This window comes from Trachemys scripta, chromosome 7 (assembly GCF_013100865.1).
Source record: "Trachemys scripta elegans isolate TJP31775 chromosome 7, CAS_Tse_1.0, whole genome shotgun sequence".
Lineage (NCBI taxonomy): Eukaryota > Metazoa > Chordata > Testudines > Emydidae > Trachemys > Trachemys scripta.
This window is the reverse complement of record NC_048304.1, coordinates 67,983,608-68,003,442: the sequence shown is the minus strand read 5'-3', so window position 1 is coordinate 68,003,442 and position 19,835 is coordinate 67,983,608. Positions and strand designations below refer to the sequence as shown.

At 45.9% G+C, this 19,835-nt stretch overlaps 1 protein-coding gene across 1 annotated transcript in view; it reads right to left on the bottom strand.

Moving 5' to 3' along the window:
- Positions 1 to 12,865, bottom strand: part of ANXA11 (annexin A11) — a 73,251-nt gene extending 60,386 nt beyond the window's left edge. Inside the window, exon 1 of the mRNA XM_034775619.1 lies at positions 12,601 to 12,865. The gene's annotated coding sequence lies outside the window, so the exon portion shown is untranslated. The remainder of the gene's footprint in view (positions 1 to 12,600) is intronic.
- Between the last annotated feature and the right edge of the window lie 6,970 nt (positions 12,866 to 19,835).

Genomic DNA, 19,835 nt, shown 5'->3' with positions numbered 1-19,835 from the left:
CCCCCGCCCGACACTGCCCAGCAGCAGCCAGTACGACTGACCTGGGAGCTGCCCAAGCTGCTCAGGCAGCTCCTGGTCCAGCCGCATGGGGCTGCTGCAGAAGTCACAGAAAGTAACGGAATTTGTGACTTCCATGACAAACACAGAACCTTACCCATGAACTACTAAATCACGCCTTTGCCTCCAGATTTGCCACAGGATTCTGCTCCACAGCCTACATTTAAATTTAAAAAAACAAACAAACAAACAAACAAAAACTACATTTCTAGTGCTTATGGTTGTGCTGAAAAACCTATTCCATCTTCAAACAGCTTAGAGCAATAACTGAAAGAGGGGCAAACTACTACCCCACTTGTTACAGGGAACATTAACTGAAATATAAGCGACAAGAAGTGACAAAATGTTTAAACTGCTTCTTTTCTTACCTTAACATCTAACTTTTATGCTTACTTCACATGGCCAAATTGCCTTTCGAGGCACCCAAAGCCAAAGGTGTCTCTAACCAGTGGTCAAGACTCCATCTTTTCCCCACATAGCTCATATAACGCAGTTAAATACCTATAGCGTTACATTGGGTGTATAAAGTGGTACAGTGAGAAATAAAGGTCTAGGAGTAGTGTAAAACTATTTATTTTGATATCAAATCACATTAACAGAAGGGAAAGAGCACTTGTTCTATTGCTCACTTTCAGATTTAATTCAGGATAAGCCTCCATCTGTGAATTTACCTGGAGCGGACACAGGATTTCCACTAAAGAATACATGGGGCCTTGCCCTTAGAGTCAGCAGCCCTGTTAATATCACAGCTATTGTCACATCTGGCCAACATCTTTGGTCATATCTGTACTCTGACCAGAGCTTCCCTCTTGCTATCTCTAGATTATAATTACATTTCATCCCATGCTGCCTTTTTCCCATGCTACCAGATAGTAAATGGTCCTCCAGAGGCTGCATTTACAGTAACTGGCTGATTTATGAACTAGTAAATAAAATATTCTGTAGGCTTGAGCTCAGGCAAAGAATCGCTGCATGGATTTTTAAGCCAATGCTGCTCCTCCCTCCCCCAACTATTTTTCTAACAACATAGTCTTTACACTGGCTTCCCCTTAAATATTATATTACATACAGAGCTGCTTTGTTGACTTTAAACCCTCTCCACAGATGTTATTTCAAAAAATCATTTTGATAGTTTTGACACCATGATGCTGGCAGACCAGGTAGCTCACACCAAGGTCGCTATGTCTCAAACGAACACTGATACATAGCTGGAAGTCATCTGACTCACCTGTGTGTTAGTATTATTAAAATAGGTATTAGAATTCTAAGCACATGTTTAGTGTTCAGATGTTATGAAATGCTTGTAAATTGCTGCATGCATTAATGTCATAATATCTGTATCTCATGTCATAAGTAGGGCTGTCGATTAATCGCAGTTAACTCACGCAATTAACTCAAAAATCGCGATTAATCGCAGTTTTAATCACACTGTTAAACAATAATAGAATACCAATTGAAATTTATTAAATATTTGTGGATGTTTTTCTACATTTTCAAATATATTGATTTCAATTACAGACTACAAAGTGTACAGTGCTCACTTTATATTACAAATACTTGCACTGTAAAAATGATAAACACAAGAAATAGTATATTTCAATTCACCTCATACAAATACAGTAGTGCAATTTCTTTATGGTGAGAGTGCAACTTACAAATATTTTTTTTGTTACATAACTTCACTCAGAAACAAAACAATGTAAAGCTTTAGAGCCTATGAGTCCACTCAGTTCTACTTCTTGTTCAGCCGACTGCAAAGACAAACAAGTTTGTATACATTTACGGGAGATAATGGTGCCCACTTCTTATTTACAATGTCACCTGAAAGTGAGAACAGGTATTTGCATGGCACTTTTGTAGCTAGCATTTCAAGGTATTTACGTGCCAGATATGTTAAACATTCATATGCCCCTTCATGCTTCAACCGCCATTCTAGAGGACATGCTTCCATGTTAATGCCGCTGATTAAAAAATAATAATAATAATAATAATCTTTAATTAAATTTGTGACTCAACTCCTTGGGGAAGAATTGTACTTCTCCTGCTCTGTTTTACCCGCATTCTGCCATATATCTCATGTTATAGCAGTCTCGGATTATGACCTAGCACATGCTGTTCATTTTAAGAACACTTTCATTGCAGATTTGACAAAATGCAAAGATTGCTACAGCACTCAACCCAAGGTTTAAGAATCTGAAGTGCCTTCCAAAATCTGAGCGGGACGAGGTGCGGAGCATGCTTTCAGAAGTCTTAGAAGAGCAACACTCCGATGCAAAAACTACAGAACCCAAACCACCAAAAAAGAAAAATCAACCTTCTGCTGGTGGCATCTGACTGCTTTGGATCATTATCGAGCAGAACCCATTATCAGCATGGACACGTCCTCCGGCATGGTGGTTGAAGCATGTAAATATCCTGCGACACAGGCTACAACAGTGCCTTGCAAATGCCTGTTCTTACTTTCAGGTGACATTGTAAATAAGAAGTGGGCACCATTATCCCCCGTAAATGTAAACAAACTTGTTTGTCTTAGCAATTGGCTGAACAAGAAGTAGAACTGAGTGGATTCGTAAGCTCTAATGTTTTACATTGTTTTGTTTCTGAATACAGTTATTTTTTGTACATAATTCTACATTTGTAAGTTCAACTTTCATGATAAAAAGAGATTGCACTACAGTACTTGTATAAGGTGAATAGAAAAATACTATTTATTTTAATTTTTACAGTGCAAATATTTGTAAGCAAAAATAAATGTAAAATGAGCACTGTACACTTTTTATTCGGTCTCGTAATGGAAATCAATATATTTGTAAATGTAGAAAACATCAAAAAATACTTAATAATAGAACATTTATTTAACAGCACAATTAATCACGCAATTAATTGTAATTAATTTTTTTAATCACTTGACAGCCCTAGTTATAAGGCAATATTGAAATGTTTGCATCTGTATGTCACCAGACAAAAGAGAAGCATGGAGTGTGACATATTAGGGCATGGCTACACTTGCAGATGTAGAGCACTGTGAGTTAAACCAGCCTTCGTAGAGCACCGTAGGGAAAGCGCTGCAGTCTGTCCACACTGACAGCTTCAAGCGCACTGGCGTGGCCACATTTGCGGCACTTGCAGCGGCATTGGGAGCAGTACATTATGGGCAGCTATCCCAGCATGCAAGTGACTGCAACATGCTTTTCAAATGGGGGAGGGGGGATGGAATGTGACAGGGAGTGTGTATGTGGGGGGAGAGAAGTGGGTTTTTGGGGTGCTGAGTGTGTGTCAGCATGCTGTCTTGTAAGTTCATATCCCCCCTCTCCCTCCCTCACTCAAAGCAAACAGTAAATGTTTGTTTTTTTCTCAGAGCTGATAAGCAGCCGGCTTCTCCGAAACAGAGCTTTGAAAGGGTATTTCTGCATTCCTGCAGCCAATTTCACAACAATGACAAGAGTGGCCACTTGACTTAAGGGGATTACAGAATTTCCGGAGGCTGATCACAGCACAGTAACGCAAGTGTGAATGAGGTGTTGCGCCACGGTGCTCCAGCAGGGGCACAGCCTACGTTATTCCACTCCCCGAGGTGGAGTACCAGCAGCGCTGTAGCTGCGGAGTCAGAGTGCTCTACGTGTCTTGCCAGTATGGACGGGGAGTGAGCTAGTGTGCCCGGGGCTGCTTTATTGCACTGTAACTCGCAAGTGTAACCAAGGCCTTAGTTTCCAGCAGGAGGTGTTATTTCCTGGCCAAGAAAAGAAGGCCAACACCACCAGCTGGAAACTAAAGCCTTGGCTACACTTGCGAGTTACAGTGCAATAAAGCAGGTCTGGGTGCCCTAGCTCACTCCCCACCAGACGAACCATTGTGGAACATCAGAGGATGGAAGACTTTGTGGACTGCTCCTCCCTCCCCAGGAGATGTGCAAGTGAATTCCTCCCAACAGTTGAATTTGCAGAAGGTGGGAAGGAATCAAAAGCCCGAGCAAAGAGGAACTGTATCTTTTATGCTGCTTGAACTCTGAAGGGCAAAGATTATTAAGCATAAACAAAAGAATACCAGTGCTTAGTCTAGGTTAGTGCTAAAGAACATAGAAAGTTTGCTTATTATAGAAGTCTATTACTTTTAGAAACCTAAGATCGGAACCCAGTTGTGTTTATCTACGTTTACCTGCTTTAGCCTTGTAAATAACACTTATTTCCTTTTCCTAGTTAGTAACTCTTTAGACAGTTTATTACAAGTTTGGCTACAAGCATTGTTTTTGGTGAGAGATCTAAGGTGCAACTGAAGTGGGACAAGGGACTAGTTCTTTGGGACTGGGAGTAATCTGAATATTGTTGTGATTTTAATGTAAAGGACCATCTATCACAAGACAGATCAGAGTACGCCAGGGGACTGTCTATGACTCCATGTTAAGGCTGGTACAGTGCTTGAGGAATTTGGCTAGTGATAATTGGCTAGTGAAATCTAAGTGTAAGGAGACTGTTATCCCCCAACTAACATTCAGTGGGGGTGTTTTGGTTGGCTAGCTCCCAGTACTAAAAAGGAGAAGTGTCAATGGGAAATGAGGTCCCTGAGACTGACAGTCCCCAGGGGCAATGGGGACAGGCCAAAACTCCAGGTCAGCCTGATTGACAGGACGGGCAGGCTAACCAAGGAGTCAGGAGGCCGGGGGGGGTCCTGTCCTCCGCGTGACCTGGAATTGCCTGGGTCAGACAGAGTGGGGCCGAGCTAAGGAGAGAGCAGGGCCCAAGCTAAGCTGCTGGGAGCAGAACTGCAGCCCCAAAGCCAGAGCACAGCCCAGAGAGAGCAGACCTGCCCCGGGAGCAGAGCTGCAGCAAACACAGCCAGAGGGGCCAGAAAAGCAGCCCAGGGAGCTGGAGGCAGAGCAGCGCTGCAGCCTTGCTGAGGCAGAGTGGTGCAGTCCAGAGCCGGGTGCGGTGAGCAGCTGGGGAGAGAAGGGGAACCCTGGGCAGTGGGCCCAGCAAAGGGAGATTCCTCAGCCAAGAGGCTCTGCAGGCCAGACTTGGAGGAGGATCGTAACCCTGACAGGGCAGGGGCGACACTGGGAAGAAGAGTCCTGCCACCTAGAGCCTGAGGCCACCGCCAGAGAAGTGTCCGACCCACAGCATCCCTGCAGCAAAGCCAGGGCCTGAGAAGGAGTCTGGCACCTACAAGAAACAGACTGAACTGCCCTGATGTTCCAGAGACACTGTTTGTAATGTTTCCTGCCACAGAGCGGGGTGATGTGTTTCCTTCAACCTTTCCCATTTTTCCTTATTCCTTTTCAAACTAATTGTTAATTAACTAAACTATATTGCTTTAAATCGTATGTAATGATCAGTGGGTCAGGAGCATCCAGTGCTGAGAGAGTACCCCGGAGAGGGGACACTAGCCCCTGACCTACGTGACCACAGCAAGGTGGGGGGGGCTCTAGCCCCCCAGGAATCCTGGGCCAAACCTTGTTAGGGTTATGAGGACTCTGCCAGATAGAAGAGTGCAAGGGGAGTCCTTGGGGGCAGGGAGGCCTCGGAGTAAAGGAAGTGGGAGCGAGGACTCAGATCCTTCCGCTAGCCCATTTCACTGGGGCAGTGCAGAAGCCAGGAAAGTTCTCCACAATAGCAGGACCATTCCCCGCTTACATAAGTATAGAACTCAGAACCAATTTGGAGTTTGTGCCCTGGTTCTTAACAGTCTGCCCTGAGGCTGGTACCTATGCTCTTGAGCCACTGCAGGACAGCATGACAGGCTCTCATGATGCAGGACTTCTGGACTACTAGGTATAGGATTAGCAAGTGGGATTTCCACAAGAACCTCAGTGAGTCTGGGAACTCTGCCTTGCTCAATAAGGAGATAGATATGAGGCCAAGTTCTCTGCTGGCATAACTCCACTGTAAACAGAGAAAATAGCCTTATATGTATTTTAAGGCTTGGTCTAGGACATTTATTTCTGATGGCACTGGTCTACAATTTTTGAGAAGTCGTCTGCTTCAGAGAGAAAATGTGCTATTTATTATGTATTTTGATGTGCTGAATTCAAATATGACAATTAAAACAAATATCTTAGAAACAGTAGCCAATCAGTTAAGTTTTTATATTTTATGTCTATGTATATTGTGTAGATAGAGTTTTAATCATAAATTGTAAACCTAGGTCTTTTCATGTGTTTATTGTTGCTTTACATGATAATATTTCACCGGTCCTGTTTATGTAACACTTTAAAAATCAGCAAAAGGGTTATATAAATAAAATTTATTATGAAACAAAAGGCAAAAAACTACTATGTACATAGTTTAGTCCTATTCAGTGTCTACTCGGCGGCGCTTCTTGGCTTGTCTCTTGTATTCATTAAATGGAGCATCTCTTGTCACTGTCCAGCAATAGTCTGCAAGCATTGATGGGCTCCATTTGTCCTGATAGCGTTTCTCCATTGTTGCAATGTCCTGGTGAAATCACTCGCCGTGCTCGTCGCTCACTGCTCCGCAGTTCGGTGGAAAAAAAATCTAGATGAGAGTGCAAAAAAAAAATTTATCTTTAGTGACAGGTTGCAACCAAGGCTTTTGTATGCCTTGAGGAGGTTTTCCACCAACAACCTGTAGTTGTCTGCCTTGTTGTTTCCAAGAAAATTTGTTGCCACTAACTGGAAGGCTTTCCATGCCGTCTTTTCCTTGCCACGCAGTGCATGGTCAAATGCATCATCTTGAAGAAGTTCACGAATCTGAGGACAAACAAAGTCACCTTCCTTTATCTTAGCTTCACTTAACCTTGGAAATTTTCCACGGAGGTACTTGAAAGCTGCTTGTGTTTTGTCAATGGCCTTGACAAAGTTCTTCATCAGACCCAGCTTGATGTGTAAGGGCGGTAAGAAAATCTTCCTTGATTCAACAAGTGGTGGATGCTGACCACTTTTCCTCCCAGGCTCCAATGACTGTCGGAGTGGCCAATCTTTCTTGATGTAATGGGAATCTCTTGCACGACTATCCCATTCGCAGAGAAAACAGCAGTACTTTGTGTATCCAGTCTGCAGACCAAGCAAGAGAGCAACAAGCTTCAAATCGTCACAAAGCTGCCACTGATGTTGGTCATAGTTTATGCACCTCAAAAGTTGTTTCATGTTGTCATAGGTTTCCTTCATATGGACTGCATGACCAACTGGAATTGATGGCAAAACATTGCCATTATGCAGTAAAACAGCTTTAAGACTCGTCTTCCATGAATCAATGAACAGTCTCCACTCATCTGGATCGTGAACGATGTTGAGGGCTGCCATCACACCATCAATGTTGTTGCAGGCTACAAGATCACCTTCCATGAAGAAGAACGGGACAAGATCCTTTTGACGGTCACGGAACATGGAAACCCTAACATCACCTGCCAGGAGATTCCACTGCTGTAGTCTGGAGCCCAACAGCTCTGCCTTACTCTTGGGTAGTTCCAAATCCCTGACAAGGTCATTCAGTTCACCTTGTGTTATGAGGTGTGGTTCAGAGGAGAAGGATGGGAGAAAATGTGGGTCCTGTGACATTGATGGTTCGGGACCAGAAGTTTCATCCTCTTCCTCGTCTGACTCAAGGGAGAATGATTCTGGTGCATCAGGAACCAGCAGTCCTTCTCCGTGGGGTACTGGGCATATAGCTGATGGAATGTTTGGATAATGCACAGTCCACTTTTTCTTCTTTGACACACCTTTCCCAACTGGAGGCACCATGCAGAAGTAACAATCGCTGGTATGATCTGTTGGCTCTCTCCAAATCATTGGCACTGCAAAAGGCATAGATTTCCTTTTCCTGTTCAACCACTGGCGAAGATTTGTTGCACAAGTGTTGCAGCATATGTGTGGGGCCCACCTCTTGTCTGGATCTCCAATTTTGCAGCCAAAATAAAGGTGATAGGCTTTCTTAACCATAGTGGTTATACTGAGCTTTTGTGATGCAAAAGTCACTGCACCACAAACATGGCAGAAGTTATCTGCACTGTTCACACAAGTACGAGGCATCTCTGCTCACTTTGGCTAAACAGAAATGTGTCCCTTTGCAAAATCAAACACTGACAAATAAGAGAGCACGACACTGGAGGATTTCTAGAGCTGATATAGGGCAATTTGTTCAGCAGAGTGACGTAAGCTTCGTTATGATTGCATCATCCATGACTTCTAGGAATAACATGATGCAATTCATATCATGTATGATGCAATACCAGCTTCAGATTGCATCATTCATTGTTTTGCCTAAAAAGCAAGTACTGTCCAAACCCAGTCATAGATTTATTCATAGATCCAGTCAAAGATGTATTTTAGTCATTTCTGGTTTAAATTGAGATCCCTTCCCTTTATAACTCACTCATCCTCCGCCATTCCCAAGTCAAGGGTCGTATATACTGACCCAATAGCATATCTTGAAAACTAGAGCCAATCAACAATTTTGAGCATCATTTTCGTTCTCAGTGACCCAGAATTAGTAAAGTTTGACTATATTTATTTCAGAAGCATTTTGGCTGTAGAGCAGTGTGGCTTACCCAATGGCAGTTGTATTTATATATTTTATGGGTTGAGGGAAAGAGCCGCCATGCACACTCCCATCGCATGGTAAGGGGGTGCGGGGAGAGGAGGGTTGGATAAGGGGAAGGAGGTCCCGACGCGCAGTCAGGGGACAGTTGGATGGGGTGGAGGTTTGGGGGGGGCGGTCAGGAGACAGGGAGCAGGGGGATTGGATGGGGGTGAGGTACCGGGGGGGGGTTGGATGGGTCGGGGGGCCTGTCAGGGGACAGGAGCAGTCAGGGGATAGGGAGATGGGGGGCGTTGGATAGGGGGTGGAGTCCCAGGAGGGGGCGGTCAGAGGACAAGGAGCAGAGGGGGTTGGATGAGTTGGGGTTCTGCGGAGCAGTCAGGGGGCGGGAAGTGGGAGGGGGCGGATAGGGGGCAGGAGCCAGGCTGCTTGTGAAGGCACAGCCTTCCCTACCTGGCCCTCCATACCGTTTTGTAACCCTGATGTGGCCCTCGGGCCAAAAAGTTTGCCCACCCCTGCCGTATATGCTCCACCTCATGGCAGGGATTCCCATTCATCTGACAGTTCGTTTCTCTGGCTATGTCTACATTTGAGCTGGGATACATGTCTCCTAGCTCACATAGAGGTACCCACGTTAGTGCCTAAAGAGAGCAGCGTGTCCACAGTGGCATGGATGACAGCTTAGGCTTGCCACCCAAATACATAGCCAGGGGGTCGGGAAGGATTGTACTCCAAGCCAAGTGGCCGATTGTGCCACCATGGACACACTGCTATGTTTAGGTGCTAGCTCAAGTAGACATCTACACAAACTGCTAATCGCACCTCCCCACATGAATAAGAACATAGAACACAAGAATGGCCATAATGAGTCAGACGATTGGTCCATCTAGCCCAATATCCGGTCTTCTGACAGTGGCCAATGCCAGGTGCCCCAGAGGAAATGAACAGAATAGGCAATCAACAAGCGATCCATCTCCTGTCGCCCACTCCCAGCTTCTGGCAAACAGAGGCTAGGGACACTCAGAGCATGGCATTGCATCCCTGCCCATCAATGGCTATCAATCCTCCGTGAACTTACCTAGTTCTTTTTTTAACCCTGTTATAATTGTGGCCTTCACAACGTCCCTGGCAATGAGTTCTAGAGATTGACTATATGTTGTGTGAAGAAGTACTTCCTTTTGTTTTAAACCTGCAGCCTATTAAATTCATTTGGTGACCCCTAGTTCTTGTGTTATGAGGAGTAAAAAAATAACACTTCCTTATTTACTTTCTCCACACCAGTCATGATTTTATAGACCTCTATCATATCCCACCTTAGTCGTCCTTTTTCCAAGCTGAAACGTCCCAGTCTTATTAATTTGTCCTCATATGGCAGACGCTCCATGCTCCTAATCATTTCTGTTGCCCTTTTCTGAACCTTTTCCAATATACCTTTTTTGAGACAGGATGACCACATCTGCACACAGTATTCAAGATGGGAGCGTACCATGGATTTATACAGAGGCAACATGATATTTTCTGTCATATTACCTATCCCTTTCTTAATGATTCCCAACATTCTGTTTACTTTTTTGACTGCCGCTGCACATTGAGTGGATGTTTTCAGAGAACTATCCACAATGACTCCAAGATCTCTTTGTTGAGTGGTAACAGCTAATTTAAACCCCATCATTTTATACGTATAGTTGGGATTATGTTTTCCAATGTGCATTACTTTGCATTTATCAACATTGAATTTTATCTGCCATTTTGTTGCCCAGTCACTCAGTTTTGAGATCCTTTTGTAGCTCTTGGCAGCCTGTCTGGGACTTAACTATCTTGAGTAGTTTTGTACCATCTGAAAAGGTTGCTACTTCACTGTTTACCCCTTTTTCCAGATCATTTATGAATATGTTGAATAGAACTGGGCCCAGTATAGACCCCTGGGGGACACCACTATTTTCCTTTCTCCATTCTGAAAACTGACCATATATTCCTACCCTTTATTTCCCATCTTTTAACCAGTTACCAATCCATAAGAAAACCTTCCCTCTTATCCCATGACTGCTTACTTTGCTCAATAGCCTTTGGTGAGGGACTTCGTCAAAGGTCTGAAAATCTTTCTGAAAATCTAAATATACTATATCCACCCCTGGTCCACATGTTTGTTGGTCCTCTCTAAGAATTCTAGTAGATTGGTGAGCATGATTTCCCTTTACAAAAACCGTATTGACTATTCCCCAACAAATTATGTTCATCTATGTGTCTGACAATTTTGTTCTTTACTATAGTTTCAACCGGTTTGCCTGGTACTGAAGTCAGGCTTACCGGCCTGTAATTGCCACTGTCACCTCTGGAGCCCCTTTTAAAAATTGGCTTCAGATTAGCTATCCTCCCGTCACTTGGTACAGAAGCTGATTTAAATGATAGGTTATATACCACAGTTAGTATTCCTTATTCCATATTTGAGTTCCTTCAGAACCCTTGAGTGAATGCCATCTGGTCCGGGTGAATTATTACTGTTTAGTTTATCAATTTGTTCCAAAACCTCCTCTAATGACACCTCAAACTGGGACAGTTCCTCAGATTTGTCACCTAAAAAGAATGGCTCAGGTTTGGGAATCTCCCTCACATCCTCAACCGTGAAGACCGATGCCAAGAATCATTTAGTTTCTCCACAATGGCCTTATTGTCCTTGAGTGTTCCTTTAGCATCTCGATGGTCCAATGGCCCCAGTGGTTGTTTAGCAGGCTTCCTGCTTCTATACTTAAAAATTTTTTTTGCTATTACTTTTTGAGTCTTTGGCTAGCTGTTCTTCAAAATCTGTTTTGGACTTCCTAATTATATTTTTTACATTTCATTTGCCAGAGTTTATGCTCCTTTCTATTTTCCTCACTAGGATTTAACTTGCACTTTTTAAAGGATGCCTTTTTGCCTCTCACTGCTTCTTTTACTTTGTTGTTTAGCCACAGTGATACTTCTTTGGTTCTCTTGCTGTGTTTTTTAATTTGGGGTATACATTTAAGTTGAGCCTCTGTTATGGTGTCTTTTAAAAGTTTCCATGCAACTGCAGGGGATTTTACTTTTAGTGCTGTAACTTTTAGTTTTTGTTTAACTAACCCCCCCCCCCAATTTTTGTGTAGTTCCCCTTTCTGAAATTAAATGCAACACACCTAAGAAGAGCAAGTGATGTGACAACACTATGGAGGGAATTCAGGTGAAGAGGAAACACTTTCAGCTGATTAAAAGGCACATGGTATGACCTATGTAATGTTTAACAATATATTTCAACAAGGTTATTTTTATTAGCCACTCTCCTGGACCGTACCAGGAAGCAACCACATGACATCACACTGTTGCCTACTGCCCAAAAGAAGTGTAGGAAAATGTGTGCACGGGGAGGGATGTAAATATGGAAGCTTATACTCCTTCCCTGCCCCCCCCATACATACCCCTCCTGTCCTTTTAGCAGTAGTTACTGAGCAGTGAAATTGACACGTATTTCCATTGCAGCCCTGCCTGTGGTTAGGTGCTGCATGACACAGAAAGACAGTCCACCCTCCCTCCCCCGAGTTTGCAGTCCCAACCGCAGCAACCCCCCAGTCAAGCTACACCAGAAACCCTGGGTACGCTGCAGGCAAGGGGCCGGACTCTGACTGGTTCTGCCCCCCTGCAGCTCCCCAGGCTTTCAGCGGGTGGGAGTTTCCTTCGCTTCTGGCTGCTGGGAGATCGGCCTCGGCCGGGGAACTGCAGTCGGGGCTGGGGGTGAGAAGCAGCAGAGGAAGGGGGTGAGAAGCTGGGGAGAAGGAAGGGTTCCCACCCAGCCCCGTCTAGGTGCCGCAGGCACTCCTGTGCTGCTCCCCGCCTCCGGTGAGCGGACAGCAAATGTGAAAAATCAGGGGGGGGGGGGTAATAGGAGTCTATATAAGATAAAGACCCAAAAATCAGGACTGTCCGTATAAGAACTGGACATCTGGTCACCCTATCCCCGCCGCTCCGCCTCGCCTGCCAGCCCGCCCCCAGCCGCTTGCGCGCCTCGCCGGGCCCTGCCACCCCTGCACCCCCGGGCTCCTACCTGGGGGACGCGGGGCTCTCCGGAAGCTGAGACGGCCGCTCCTCCTGTGGGCCGAGGCGCTCTAGGGGAGGAGGAGCCGCAGCTGCCGACAAGAGCTCTTCCTGCTTCCCCTCTGTGGGCTCGGCAAGACCCGGGGCGGGGAGGAGAGTTTCACTCGCCCGCAGCAGCAATGGAAAACATGACACCGCGTCCTGCAGCCTGGGGCAGGGCGGGGCTCTCTTATCCCAGCGGGCTGCTCCGCTCGGAAAATGCAGGTGTGGCTCGCTCCGGCGAGCTCTGCTGTGACCCAGGCGAGCGCCAGCGCCTGCTCCTCCCGCTGCCATCCAGCCGGGGCGCTCGGGGCTGCCCAGGCAGGGTCAGTGTTACAAAGGGTTTGCACGCCCGAGTGCCTGGGTGGGGCTTGAAAAATCACCGAAAATAGGCTACATAACTACGCTGTGACTTGCAAGTGGAGTCAGGGGGTCTCCCACGTACTAGGCTTCATTTCCACTGTCACTAAACCTAAAAGGAAACTGATGGAATATTTTATGCAATTTTTTTCTTGCAACATCCTTTTGACTAACTCTCAGCTGATTGAACCCTCCCCAGCCTCGGTGAAGTCACCCTGAGGTTGCACAGGCTATAGGTCAGACCAAAGTATTTGGTCAGGCTTTTTAATAGCCCTCTAGAAGTTGAGAACCCAGCCCCTCCCTCACTAAGTCACCACTCCACTCCTATCCTTTCACACACACAATAATAATTATTCTTTATAGTGCCATGGATCAGGACTCCATTCTACTAAGCTCTGTACAAGCACGGAACAAAGACTGGCCCTGCTCCAAAGAGATTGGTACATAGAAGTAATGGTGCAGTAGCCTCATATTGCTGGGAGCTATATTAACTGTACCATTTAGGCACATATGGACCAAGGGGAATGTGGACACATCATGTGATAGGAGCAGTATGGCTTAGGAGGTATGTACTGTAGTAACTGGACTGGAGCATCAACATCACTGCTCCAGAGACCAGGAGATGAAGCTAAGTAGCTGGCAGAGTGAAAAGGAGGCATATGTTTGCACAATGGCAGAGAGCAAAGAAAAGCAAAGGTCAGGGACCTTTGGGGAAACAAGAATCTCAAAACACAGAGGGTACAGACTCTAGGGAGAGTAAGTAAGTTAGAGGACAGACTGGGTGTTATGAACATGGAGAGCAAGGTAACTAAGCCAACAGGCCATTCTAGGGTTGGTTTAAATGTTCAGTGCAACATGTGGCTCTAGATATAACCAAATAATAATACTTAGCTCTTATATATTACTTTTCATCAGTAGATCTCACAGCACTTTAACAAAGATGAGCAAGCCTGATCTCATAGAAATCCAAATATTTAGAAAGTCAAACCAAAAAAATAAATAACATGGAGAATTTTCCAGTTAAAATTTCTTTTGTCAAAGTCCCAGTTTAGGTAACATTGCTGATTAGATGTAGGAGAGAGTCCCTGCACTCTGGGTGAAATTCAATCTTTCTGCATATTACTAGCAAAAAATAAAATAAAATAAAAACACCAAAAGACACCAACTCGACTTTACAACTGAGACTTTAAAGTCAAACCATCCAGAGTTAGAGTTTCAACCTTAACTCTGCCCCCCCTTATATATATGGACAAAAATGGGTTATTTCACAGAGGGTGAAATTCATCTTTGTGCAGTGGGCTCATCCATGCCACTTATGCTACATAGTTGGGCTGTACTGGTCGGAGCTGTGGGAGAAGTTTGTGCACAGCAGAGCCTTTGCCTATGGAGAAGTTTCTTCTGCTGGCCCAAATGAGGAGTAAGGCATATCAGAAGGGCCACAGTGTCAACAGTTGTGTGAGGTGTTATCACTGAGGAGTAAGTGGTGTGATGATACTATGACCAATAGACCAGCCTATGAACTAGAGCTGCAGCCATGGAGGTGCTACACTGCAGGGCTGTGCTGTGGGCCGCATTTGGCCACCCATCCACTCTTCACAATGTGGCTAACATGTATTCATGTCATACAATGTGAGCCTACATTGAATGTGCAATGATTCCACACACAGCATCTATGATGAAGTTAAAGACCACTGGGTGACTGGTGGTAAGCTTTTAGCATGAGCATAGGAACTTCTATTGGGTTTTTTTATATGATTTCTCTGTAATGCTTTTATCATAAGAATAAAGTGTCCACAGTATTGAGGCTAGCGTCGACTTTCGGAGCGTTGCACTGTGGATAACTATCCCACAGTTCCCACAGTCTCCGCCACCCAATGGAATTCTGGGTTGAGCTCCCACTGCCTGATGGGGCAAAAACATTGTCGCGGGTGGTTTTGGGTACATGTTATCAGTCGCCCCTCCCTCCAGGAAAGCAAGAGCAGACAATCGTTTCGCGCCTTTTTTCCATGCAGACACAATACCACGGCAAGTGTACAGCCCATTCAGCTCAGCTGCCACTATTGTGTCTTGGGTGCTGCTAGCAGCAGATGGTACAATAGACCTGAAAACCATCCTCACGCTTCCACTGCCACTCTGCTCTCCTGCAGACGCCATACCATGGCAAGCATGGAGCCCACTCAGATCACTGCGGCAGTTATGAGCACTCTAAACTCCTCGCACATTATCCTGCAGTATATGCAGAACCAGAACCTGCAAAAGCAGGCGATGAGGTGACGGCAGCGTGGTGATGAGGAAATGGACACAGACTTCTCTCAAAGCATGGGCCCTGGCAATTTGGACATCATGGTGGTAATGGGGCAGGTTCATGCTGTGGAATGCCAATTCTGGGCCCGGGAAACAAGCACAGACTGGTGGGACTGCATAGTGTTGCAGGTCTGGGATGATTCCCAGTGGCTGCGAAACTTTCGCATGCATAAGGGCACTTTCATGGAATTTTGTGACTCGCTTTCCCCTGCCATGAAGCACAAGAATACGAAGATGAGAGCAGCCCTCACAGTTCACAAGCGAGTGGCGGTAGCCCTCTGGAAACTTGCAATTCCAGATAGCTACCAGTCTGTAATCAATTTGGAGTGGGCAAATCTACTGTGGGGGCTGCTGTGATGCAAGTAGACAAAGCAATCCCTGAGGTGCTGCCACCAAGGTAGTGACTCTGGGAAATGTGCAGGTCATAGTGGATGGCTTTGCTGCAATGGGATTCCCTAACTGTGGTGGGGCGATAGATGGAACCCATATCCCTATCTTGGCACCGGAGCACCAAGGCAGCCAGTACATAAACCGAAAGGGGTACTTTTCAGTGGTGCTGCAAGCACTGATGGATCACAAGGGATGTTTCACCAACATCAACATGGGATGGCCGGGAAAGGTACATGACGCTCACACCTTCAGGAACTCTGGTCTGTCTGAACGGCTGCAGCAAGGGACTTACTTTCCAGACCAGAAAATAACCACTGCGGATGTTGAAATGCCCATAGTTATCCTTGGGGACCCAGCCTACCCCTTAATGCCATGGCTCATGAAGGCATACAAGGCACCCTGGAAAATCAGGAGCTGTTCAACTATAGGCTGAGCAAGTGCAGAATGGTGGTAGAATGTGCATTTGGACATTTAAAAGCGCGCAGGCGCAGTTTACTGACTCGGTTAGACCTCAGCGAAACCAATATTTCCATCATTACTACTGCTTGCTGTGTGTGCCACAATCTCTGTGAAAGTAAGGGGGAGATGTTTATGGCGGGGTGGGAGGTTGATGCAAATCGCCTGGCTGCTGATTACACGCAGCCTGACACCAGGGTGGTTAGAAGAGCACAGCAGGGCGCGCTGCGCATCAGAGAAGCTTTGAAAACCAGTTTCATGACTGGCCAGGCTATGGTGTGAAAGTTCTGTTTGTTTCTCCTTGATGAAAACCTGGCCCCTTGGTTCACTCTACTTCCCTGTAAGCCAAACGCCCTCCCCTCTCCCCTTCAATAACCGCTTGCAGAGGCAATAAAGTCATTGTTGTTTCAAATTCATGCATTCTTTATTAATTAGTCACAGAAATAGGGGGATAACTGCCAAGGTAGACCGAGAGGGGTGGTGGAGGAGGGAAGCACCGGGTCGAGTGGTTGAAGAGGATAGGGGGGGAAGGACAAGCCACACTGCACTTTAAACTTATTGAATGCCAGCCTTCTGTTGCTTGAGCAGTCCTCTGGGGTTGAGTGGTTGGGTGGCCGGAGCGGCCCCCCCGCATTCTTGGGTGTCTGGGTGAGGCGGCTATGGAACTTGGGGAGGAGGGCAGGCGGCTACACAGGGGCTGCAGCGGCGGTCTGTGCTCCTGCTGCCTTTTCTGCAGCTCCACCAGACACTGGAGCATATCGGTTTGATCCCCCAGTAGCTTCAGCATTGCATCCTGTCTCCTCTCATCACGCTGCTGCCACCTCTCATCTCGCTCATCCCTCCTGTCCTTGCGTTCATTTGCTGCTTTCCTGGACTCTAACATTGTTTGCCTCCACGCATTTTGCTGAGCTCTTTCAGTGCAGGAGGACTGCATGAGCTCAGAGAACATTCCATCACAAGTGCATTTTTTTCATCTTCTTATCTGTGCTAGCCTCTGGACCGGAGATGATAGTGGTAGCGTTGAAACATTTGCAGTTGCGGGAGGAAAAAAGGGAGAGTTGGGTTGACTATTTAAAATGGGTTAGCCAGTTAGAAGGAGGAGCTAAGGTTTTCGGGTTAATGTGCAGCACAAACCAAACTAACCCCCCCCCCCCACACACACATCCAATTCTCTGGGATGATCACTTCACCCCTCCCCCCACTGCATGGCTAACAGCAGGGATGATTTCTTTTCAGCCACAGGCATACAGCTCAGCAGGAAGGACAACTTCTGGATGTCCCTTTAATAAAATTCCCCTATTTCTACCAGGTGACCATGAATGATATCAGTCTCCTGAGGATAACACAGAGAGATAAAGAGCAGATGATGCTTGACTGCATTTCAGTAGCTTTACTACATCCCAAGTCTTCAGAGCAAATTAATCATTAAACACGCTTGCTTTTAAACCATGTATTATATTTACAAAGGTACACTCACCAGAGGGGCCTTCTCCGCCTTCAAGGTCCGGAAGCCCAGGTTGGGAGGGTAATGTCTCCAGGGTGATAAATGGTTCCTGGCTGTTGGGGAGAATGGTTTCTCCGCTTGCCTGCTGTGCGCTATCATCTTCCTCGTCCCCAAAATCCTCGTCCCTGTTGCTTGAGACTCCCTTGCAGGAGTCCACAAACAGGGGTGGGGTAGTTGTAGGGGCACCCCCTAGAATTACATGCAGCTCATGATAGAAGCAGCATGTCTGGGGGTCTGAACTGGACCTCTTTGGTTTTTTGGTAGGCTTGCCTGAGCTCCTTAAGTTTCACACAGCACTGCTGCTGGTCCCTGCTATAGCCTTTGTCCTTCATGCCCTTGGAAATGTTTTCAAATATTTTGGCATTTTGTCTTTTGGAACGGAGTTCTGATAGCACGGATTCGTCTCCCCATACAGCGATCAGATCCAGTACCTCCCATTCGGTCCATGCTGGAGCTCTTTTGCGATTCTGGGACTCCATGGTCACCTCTGCTGATGAGCTCTGCCTGGTCACCTGTGCTGATCAGCTTGCCATGCTGGCCGAACAGGAAATAAAATTCAAAAAGTTCGCGGGGCTTTTCCTGTCTACCTGGCCAGTGCATCTGAGTTGAGAGTGCTGTCCAGAGTGGTCACAATGGAGCACTCTGGGATAGCTCCCGGAGGCCAATACTGTTGAATTGTGTCCACACAACCCCCAAATTCAACCCGGTGATGTCGATTTAAGCACTAATCCCCTCATCGGGGAGGAGTACAGAAATCGATTTGAAGACCCCTTTAAGTCGACAAAAATGGCTTTGTCATGTGGACGGGTGCAGGGTTAAATCGATCTAATGCTGCTAAATTCGACCTAAATTCCTAGTGTAGACCAGGGCTAACTGGCATCCTCCTGACAAGGATTGAATGGGCATGCAGACCGAGGCCTCGTCCACTTGAGAAAGTTTGATTTAAACTAGTCTTTAAACCAGTGCAACCCCTTGTGAACACTCTTATTCCAGTTTAAGAAGTGACTTATTTTGGTTTAGCTTAATCCTGTTCCCAACTGACTAAAGCTAATCCACTATAAACCAATCTTAAACCACAGTAAGAGTTTCCACACATGGCTTTGCACTGGTTTAAAATCATACTAAGTTAAACTGGTGCAACTTCCCTTGTGTAGACAAGATCTAGCTACCACCACACCCAGACTGTCAAACTTCAGGTATGTTGGCCAGGCAATAGGAGGCAGCTTGCAGTAGTGCATTCGGTACTGTATCTGTTCCAAGCCCAGTCTCTCTTGCCTTGAAATCAATGGCAAATTTCCATTGACTTAATTAGGAGTATGATTTGGCAGTCCTCGTGGATAGAGAGAGGGATTCAGTCTCTACGGTTGTCCATCAGTCAACTCTCACTAGCACAATATTCACAAACAGGAACTGGGGCAGCTGTGGCAGTCTGTGGAATAATTCTGGACAAGGAAACCATTGTAGGACGAGCTCACTGACTGCCCTTTCATACAGGCAAGGAGGGAGGCATTTGGTTAATGCATTTCATTTCTGGACGTCTCCCCACAGGAATGCTACCCTCAGAGTACAGGCTCCTTAGGTAGCTTTGATATAAAATTATCCCTTGTATAACTAACTCATTGGGTCTGCCATTTGGAGCTCGCTGCACTACAGTGTTCATTTTCTTTTTCTAGCTAGTTTATTTGCTGCCTATAGCAACATTTGGGGGAGGGGGGCCATTAAACTACCTAAGGGGCCTGTAAGAGCTGCATGGTGAGTTTGAACCAATTGGTAAACGGTAACAATGAGATTTTCTCATTGTGCTGGAGATACGGGAAGCACAGTGTTACTAGAGCCTTGTGAGATGCAGCACAGTTACGGCCAGATCCAGAGTCCAGTGAAGTCAGTAGCAATCTCACCATTGAATCTGTAAGGATATTTGCGATTTTACCCCCAAGTTTGGTTTGAAACAAGTAGGTCTAAGGTCTGAACGTAGCCCCAAAACAGAAAGAGCTCAGTTGAAAGCATGGTTAGATTAAAGCAAAGGTCATATTGGCTTGTGGCTTGGGCCCCAGATCCTGGAGTCAGTCTGAGTATAAAGCAGCTAAGTTTGTTAATACTCAAAAAGCAGTATGTTACCTTCCTGTTATGTTGTATACAGTTCAGGGTAGTGAAGCTCTGGCTTTTCATTCTGTGGGTCACTTAGTAAGGGT